Raw genomic sequence first — 7,906 nt, 5'->3', positions numbered from 1 at the left:
GAAAGAAAGAAAGAAAGAAAGAAAGAAAGAAAGAAAGAAAGAAAGAAAGAAAGAAAGAAAGAAAGAAAGAAAGAAAGAAAGAGAGAGAAATGGTCCTATCACATATGGTTTAAGAGATGTCCACAGACTCACAAAGACCACAAACCATTGTTTTTCTGCTTTTCTACTTGGGTGAAGAACTGTTCTTTGGTTTGGATTTTTTTGTTCTTGTTTTTTTGACAGAGTCTCACTCTGTCACCCAAGTTGGAGTGCAGTGGTGCAATCTCTGCACCCTGCACCCTCTTCCTCCCGGGATCAAGCAATTCTCATGCCTCAGCCTCCTGAGTAACTGGGACTACAGGCATGGGCCACTGTACCCAGCCCAAGAACTGTTAAAGAAACTAATTGCTTATCCAATAATTAGGTATCCTTCAGTGAGAGATGCTCTGCAAAGCACAAAGCTTATCTGGCTGATAAGATAGGACAATGAGACTACTATTCTAAATACATTTTTATGTATCTCCTCCTTTTTATTTTAAATTGATCCCTACAGCTGTTCAAGCAAAACTGAAATATCAATAATGAAATACATAAATTATAACAATTATTAGCACAGTTCACCACACTGGGCTTTCACCATGTGATATAAGGTTGATATAATAATGATGATGACAATGATAATGATAAAAGTGCCATTCTTTCTCAAGAATTATTAAGGACATCAGGCCTTAACATTGTGATTTCCATAAAAGCTTTGACCCCAGCTATGCTTATTGTACTGATCATAATAAAATTTGTACGATTTAGCTATGACCTTAATCTAACAAATATTGTATGTCCACAGTTATAAGACAAGTGAGTCAAGGTTTCAAACTCAGAAATTAAGGAGCATCCAACATTCATCTCCCAAGCATGGTTCTCTCTTACAAGTGAGCATCTGTTGTTGGCTTCTCAAATCTTTGCCTATTAATAGAAGAGTTGATGATGGACAAAATCTTAAAACAACTTCCATATGCACTGAACTTTTATGATGTTCAAAAACCTTACTAAGTAATCACAAGTTCCTATTGGGCTTGAACTAAACTTGATGACAGATCTGAACTCCAATATTTTATACTTTATCACTTCCCTTGCCTCAGTCTCTGTGCAATACTTGATAATTAATCATTTACTGACTCCTTTGTTTAGGGGTTTCAAAGAAAATTCATATGTGAGCTTATTCTTAGAGAAGCTGAACAGACCTGTAAACGGATGAATAAATTAGTAAATTCTTAAAACTGGAATTTTTTGTAAGTCTCAAAGCACCATGCAGGAGAAGAGAAAAAATGTTAAAGGCTCATTTGAACCAGTTGAAGTCCAAGACTCTACCTACCTTAGAGTTTGACTCTACCTACCTTAGAGATCAGATATCTATGTCCTCATTTCACATCAGTTGTGTAGATGGAACACTAGATTTGAACTTAACTGTCCAAATCTGACTTCTTCCATGAGAATCCTGGTCAAACCCAATCTTTATTGTGGATTTCCATGGCACAATTTAATATACTTGAACTCTAAAATATGGTTCAAACATTTATATGTGTGCAAATTTATAATCCTATAATGGGTAAAGGAGATACTTTTAAAAAATGAAAACATAATGTCCAATCAATGGTTCCATTGATTTGGTGTTCTGACAAAAGGTTCTCTTTACAGGCAGTTCACTCACGTTAACTAAATAATACTTTATTTCACTAAAAAGAAAAGTATTTCCTTGAGACATTACGTGTGTGTGTGTTTGTGTGTGTGTGTGTATTTCTGCATGACTTCTTAGCTTTCTTTACAACCACAGTGGGTACTCTGGTTGAAGACTCTGTAAGAATCAAAGACTAGAGATTCCACTTTTCAAGGGTCCAGTTAGGACCCCTTTTTTAAGTGAGACAGTTTCTCTCCTCAAGTGAAAATGAATTCTTTCTAAATCAGAGGCTGGGAAAAGTTAGGAGATGTTACAAGAGGTCAGAACTAAGTCCATTAAATCCCAGACCCAGATTTAGTCGCCATAGAGACAAGGGAGATAAATAAACCAGTAACCTTAACAAATGTGCTGCACCTTTGCCAGACATATCTCTGACTTACCATTATTTTTACTTAAGTATCTTTCAGTCCAAACATAACCGACTCTGAAGACTACAAAACCAAACAGAACTAGGCCCAAAAGAAATACGAACACTCACTGAAGCAAAGGGCAGGCAAGAGAGTCAAAAGCCATCCCCCATCCTTAGCAATGTGCTCTCCGTTCCCCTTGAAAAACTATTGCAACATGAAGCTCCAGAGGCAATGACATATGGGGAAAATATGTGGTGCTAAAGCCAGAAGAAACCATGTCAAAAAAGAAAAACAGACATGAAGTAACTGACCTAATTAGAAGAGAAAAGTGTACTTACAGCAGAGAAACAAGTATATCTGAAACAGGGAATACAGCTGAAGGTGAGGGGGACTGCTGTAAGGAGGCTCATGACCTTAAAGTGAATTTTTGTTGCTTATCTAAAAGAAATCAGAAGATGAAACAGGCATTGCTCTTGAGCTACAGCTCCATTAAGATGTTCCTTAAGTGAACACTGGACCTTTAAACATGAAGATTCATTCCCTGCCTGGAACTGCTACACATTCATTAAAAGCTCTGAAACAAATATTTATACTTGGTGTCATGTGGTATACCAAGATGCCTCTACCAACCACCAAATATGGAAGAAAGAGAAATGGGGGCTCTGGATGATGAAACAGAACAAGCGAGAAGGAACTAGAGCATTGGAACCCCATGTTTAGACTCTGGACAGGAGTCCTCATGTTTCCTGGTCACTTACTAAGCACCTACTCTGTGATAGATTAGAATATCCGGCTTGTGATATGGAGGTAAGTACATAAAAGTGGAAGATTCTCAACATCTAAGTAAGCATATACTTATAGCAAAATGTACAAACAACATCACAACATAAATATAACTTCAAATAAAGTGATACTTACATTTTTTCCTTGTGCCTTCTAGTTCTTGTCCACAGGTACATATCACTTTGCATGTTACAATCACAGCATATATACAATTTTGCATCCTGCATTTCTTAGTAAGACCGTATTATACATATTCTTTCATATTGCTAATGTAAGTGTGAAAATTATAATTTTTAAGACTCATGAAATTCCACTGCATAGATGTATCATAATCTGTTCAACCAAAACTATTTGTTGAATATATGAACTATTTTTTTCACATTAGACATTTAAATTATTTTTGTCCTCACAAATAACACTGTGATGAACCACTATAACATGCAGCTTTTTTTCTTAGAATAATTTGTTTCTTAGAACACATTTGCCAAAGTATTATTATTAAAGGGTACCAATCTTTGTGCCTTTAGCCATATATTGCCAAACAATAGCCATATATTGCCAAACAATGTTCCAAAAGGCTTTGTACCAACTTACATTGCTACCAGCAGTGAATAAGTGCATATCCATTTCAAGTTAACCATATTAACATTAGGTTTTCTTTTTGTACTTCTGCTAACTTAGTAGAAGTGTGCCTTGTTGACGTTTAAATATGCTTATTTTTGCATACCAGTGAGGCTGAATGTTTTCCATGCATTTCTTTACATTGTGACATAACGTTGAGTGTCTTTTACCCATCTATCAATTGGATAATTCATTCAGTCAACAGTTACAAAGCACCGACCGCGTGCCAGGCCTGTGCACACCTTTCTTACAATCTGTATGAGCTCTGTGCATGATATAGAAATTAGGTATCTTGTCATATGTGCCACAAATTTTTCCTGGTGTGCTTTTTCATTTTAATTATACTTTTTCACTATAGGACTGTATATATTTGAAACTGTTGATTTCTTTCTTTCCAACTTTCTAAAATCATTTTGCAGCTTACAAGGTTATCATATGTCCAGGGATTTGATAATTATCCTGTTTTCTGTGGTCTAATTTACAAGTTTGCTAACAGCCCCATATTTTCCTAAATTTTCTAAAATTAAAAGCTCTAATCCCTACATTTCATGATTCTTGAGCATATCTAGCTTTTTTTTTTTTTTTTTACCAGAGGCACTTAATTTAAAACAAATTTTAAAATCAGAGTTAGATTTACCTTTTCCATGTGCTATACTGTATTGAAAATAATTGATTTTTCACCTCCTCTGCTCCAACTCAAAGTAGATCCAGATTTATCTGGGAAGATTCAACCCAAAATACCCTGGTCCATATCTCTGTTTCTTTCTCAGGCCAGAGAAAAGTGAATGTTCTAAACATTAGCACCATCACTGCCTGACTCATTTTTCTTAGAACGTTGCTACTCAAGGAGAGGCAGGTCCTCAGATCAGCAGTGGTACAACCTGGCGCTCGTTGGAAATGAACAATCTCAGGCCTTACTCTTGACCTGCTGCATCAGAATCTGCACATTAAAGTGTGAGAAGCACCGAAGTAGACTATAGGAATCCTCCAGAATAAAATAAAACACCCATACCTGTTGATGCTCCTTCTCTTAATCAGGTACCATCATCAGAAAGTATCCTTCCTCTGAAATGTTTGCCCTCAACCCTTTTAAAGCACCTCCTTAATATGACTGTCACCCTGTGTCATGCCCCTGAAAATTAGCAAGCTGGTATTTTGAGAGAAAGGATGACCTTAAGTTTGCAACCTCAGTTTTATCTAGACCTGGGGTTGAAAACTCACATGTCTATAGGGGTTAAACATTCAGATAACGGCAACCAACCCTTGTCCTTAGTGTCAAGGAGACTACAGAGACTGCCGGAGACTGTGGCAAACTTCAGAGTTCATGCTTTAGCTAGATAAACTGCAGCCGGCCAGGCACGGTGGCTCACGCCTGTAATCCTAGCACTTTGGGAGGCCGAGGCAGGTGGATCACAAGGTCAGGAGATTGAGACCATCCTGGCTAACATGGTGAAACCCCGTCTCTACTAAAAATACAAAAAATTCGCTGGGCGTGGTGGTGGGCGCCTATAGTCCCAGCTACTTGGGAGGCTGAGGCAGGAGAATGGCGTGAACCTGGGAGGCGGAGCTAGCAGTAAGTGGGGATCACGCCACTGTGCTCCATCCTGGGTGACAGAGCAAGACTCCATCTCAAAAAAAAGAAAAGAAAAGAAAAGAAACAGCAGCCATTTGGCTCCAGCCTAGTGTAGCCAAACAGGAGTGAGGGCTCAATATTGCCAGATCTTCTGATATTTCAAGAGAAGCTGAAAAATTTGGATTTCAAAAAATAGGAAATCTTTCCATTTTTAAATGCTGGCAATTAAAATTTTAAAAAAACACCTCTGTGTGCCAGATCCAGTCCACCAGTTTGAGACCTTGGCTCTAAACTGATTATTTCCAAATTCTCTAAGTCTGTGTAACCCATCTGTGCTGATTTTCCTTCTTATTGCTAGTGCACCAAGAAGAGAGGCTATATCAATACAAATGGCACAAATCAAATCACTTTGACTACTGTATTTTAAAATTTTGTGTTTTGTGAATATTAAAAAACTGCCAAATCAATAATGAAAATGACCATATGTCAGTGATACAAATATCTCCTACATGTGAAATACATGTTTAATTAACAATATTGTCACTACTATGGTACAAATACTCAAATTTAGCCCAGTTCATGTATGTGTTAAGAATTATGTGTTCAAGCTTGTGTTCCAAATAATTCTGTAAACTAAAAGGCAGCCAAATGGAATAATTCTAAGTTTCTGAATAATAAAGTTTATGATAAATACTGTACTAAAAGGGGATGCACCATCATTTAAAAGAACAAAATAGGCCAGGTGTGGTGGCTCACGCCTGTAATCCCAGCACTTTGGGAGGACGAGGCAGGCGGATCCCTTGAGGTAAGGAGTTCGAGACCGGCTTGGCCAACATGGTGAAATCCCATCTCCACTAAAAATACAAAAATTAGCTAGGCATGGTGGCACGCATCTGTAATCCCAGCTACTTGGGAGGCTGAGGCTGAGGCAGGAGAATCGCTTGAACCTGGGAGGCACAGATTGCAGTGAGCCGAGATCACGCCATTGCACTCCAGCTGGGCGACAGAGTGAGACTTCATCTCAAAAATAAATAAATAAATAAATAAATAAATAAATAAATAAACAAACAAGATATCCTCACCGTGGAAACAGCAAAGCCCATTTTACTAAACTGTTCAATTATTCCAACAAACATTTTAAAAATAGAGTGTGAAACGCATAGTTTACATTTATTTTCATTTTAGGGCCTTCGGGTCCCAGGGACAGCTGCATCCATGGCAATTACTGAATACTTTATTTGCACATGCTTATATAGAAGTGACATAAATCATAGGCTCAAAAAGTAGCGTAGAGATGGGGACTTGGAACTGTACCCCTGCATCCATACCTGTCTACTGAATACTGGGCAACGTAATCGAGAAAAGCAAAGCCATTTTCGGTTTCCTCGTCTGCAAAAGGGAAAAGAATCTTGGCATGTCCCACCCTTGAAGAATATCAAACCCAAAATGTATTTTTTGCTGTTTTTGTGCTCACCACTACATTCCTGCCCTCGCCCATAGTAGGGCTGAAAGAATGAATGAATAAAAGAAAGGAAGAAAGAACACAAGATGCAATTATGTAATGCTATATATTTCTGTTACATGGAAACAGAATTTAACAGATTTGGCTGGGCGCAGTGGCTCACGCCTGTAATCCCAGCACTTTGGGAGGCCGAGGCGGGCGGATCGCTTGAGGCCAGGAGTTTGAGACCAGCCTAGCCAACATGATGAAACCCTGTCTCTACTAAAATTACAAAAATTAGCCAGGCGTGGTGGTGTACAGACACCTGTAATCCCAGGTATTTGGGAGGCTGAGGCAGGAGAATTGCTTGAACCTGGGAGATGGAGGTTGCACTGAGCCGGATTGCACCACTGCACTACAGCCTGAGCGACAGAGCAAGACTCCAAAAAAATAAAAAATAAATTAAAAAAAAAAAAACAGAATTTAACAGATTCTATTCAACTGACACACCTGAGAAACTCGCTGCTCTAAAACCCAAGGACACCAAGTTTTGGTCAACGTAAAGATGTCACTGGGGTGTGCTTGATATCATAAAACCACTTGAAATGTGTGCTTGAAAAACTTCGATTTAAATGTTCCATTTTAAGAATACAGCCCTTGTACACATGGTTTCTATCAAAGTTTTCTGCCGATAAAGCTGATCAAATTTGCAGATTGCTATGGAATTACTAAGGGCAAACAAGGCATGTGAATAGCCAGGTCTCACTTAGCTGGCATTTCCAGCTGACGAGAGGATGTCTTCATATCTCCTTAAAGAATCTTTATATCTTTCTATCTCCCTTCTTTGTATCTCCTTAAAGAATCTAGCCTCTTTTCTGTGGGAAAATAAAAATAAGAACTGGGAAAGGGCACAGAGTTTAAATCTCTGCTCTTTCAATAGGGTTCACCCTCAGAGGAGGCTGACAGAGAGTCACAGCCTCCTACTTGAGCCAAAGCAGATTGTTGGTTTTCTCTATTGGGGTTAGATCTGAAGATTTGTATTTGTTGAAGATGTGTTTCTATCATTTATTTTTAAGCTTGAAAACAACCATTACAGGTAAAGGCTATGAACGAGAGCTATGGCAGGATTTAGACCCAAAAATGAAGAATCCATCTCCAGCAGCAGAGGGAAGCTGATGAAAGCTTTTATCACTGAGCCTGCTTCAAGCCCCAGGGCCTTGAAAGGACTTATGACTACCACCATAATTAATGAAATGGATAAAATTCAGGTTTAGCATTTCTAAAAGTTTGTCCTATGCTTTTTACTATTTAAGGTTTAATACATTTAGGTATTTGAAGAGGTATTTTAAAACCTGGGGGGAGTTCTGCAGCAAGTAGACGTAACAAAGGCAATTCTTGTCACCTGGTGAGCGTGTGCCCTAACT

At 38.3% G+C, this 7,906-nt stretch overlaps 1 protein-coding gene across 6 annotated transcripts in view; it reads right to left on the bottom strand.

Annotated features, from left to right (window-relative positions):
* Nucleotides 1-7,906, bottom strand: part of FHL1 (four and a half LIM domains 1) — a 66,829-nt gene that overhangs the window by 33,092 nt on the left and 25,831 nt on the right. The gene's annotated exons all lie outside the window — the stretch shown is intronic.

The sequence above is a fragment of the Colobus angolensis genome, unplaced genomic scaffold, assembly GCF_000951035.1.
Source record: "Colobus angolensis palliatus isolate OR3802 unplaced genomic scaffold, Cang.pa_1.0 Scaffold283, whole genome shotgun sequence".
Classification (NCBI taxonomy): domain Eukaryota; kingdom Metazoa; phylum Chordata; class Mammalia; order Primates; family Cercopithecidae; genus Colobus; species Colobus angolensis.
Note: the sequence above shows the minus strand (reverse complement) of the source record. Positions and strands in the feature narration are given on the sequence as shown.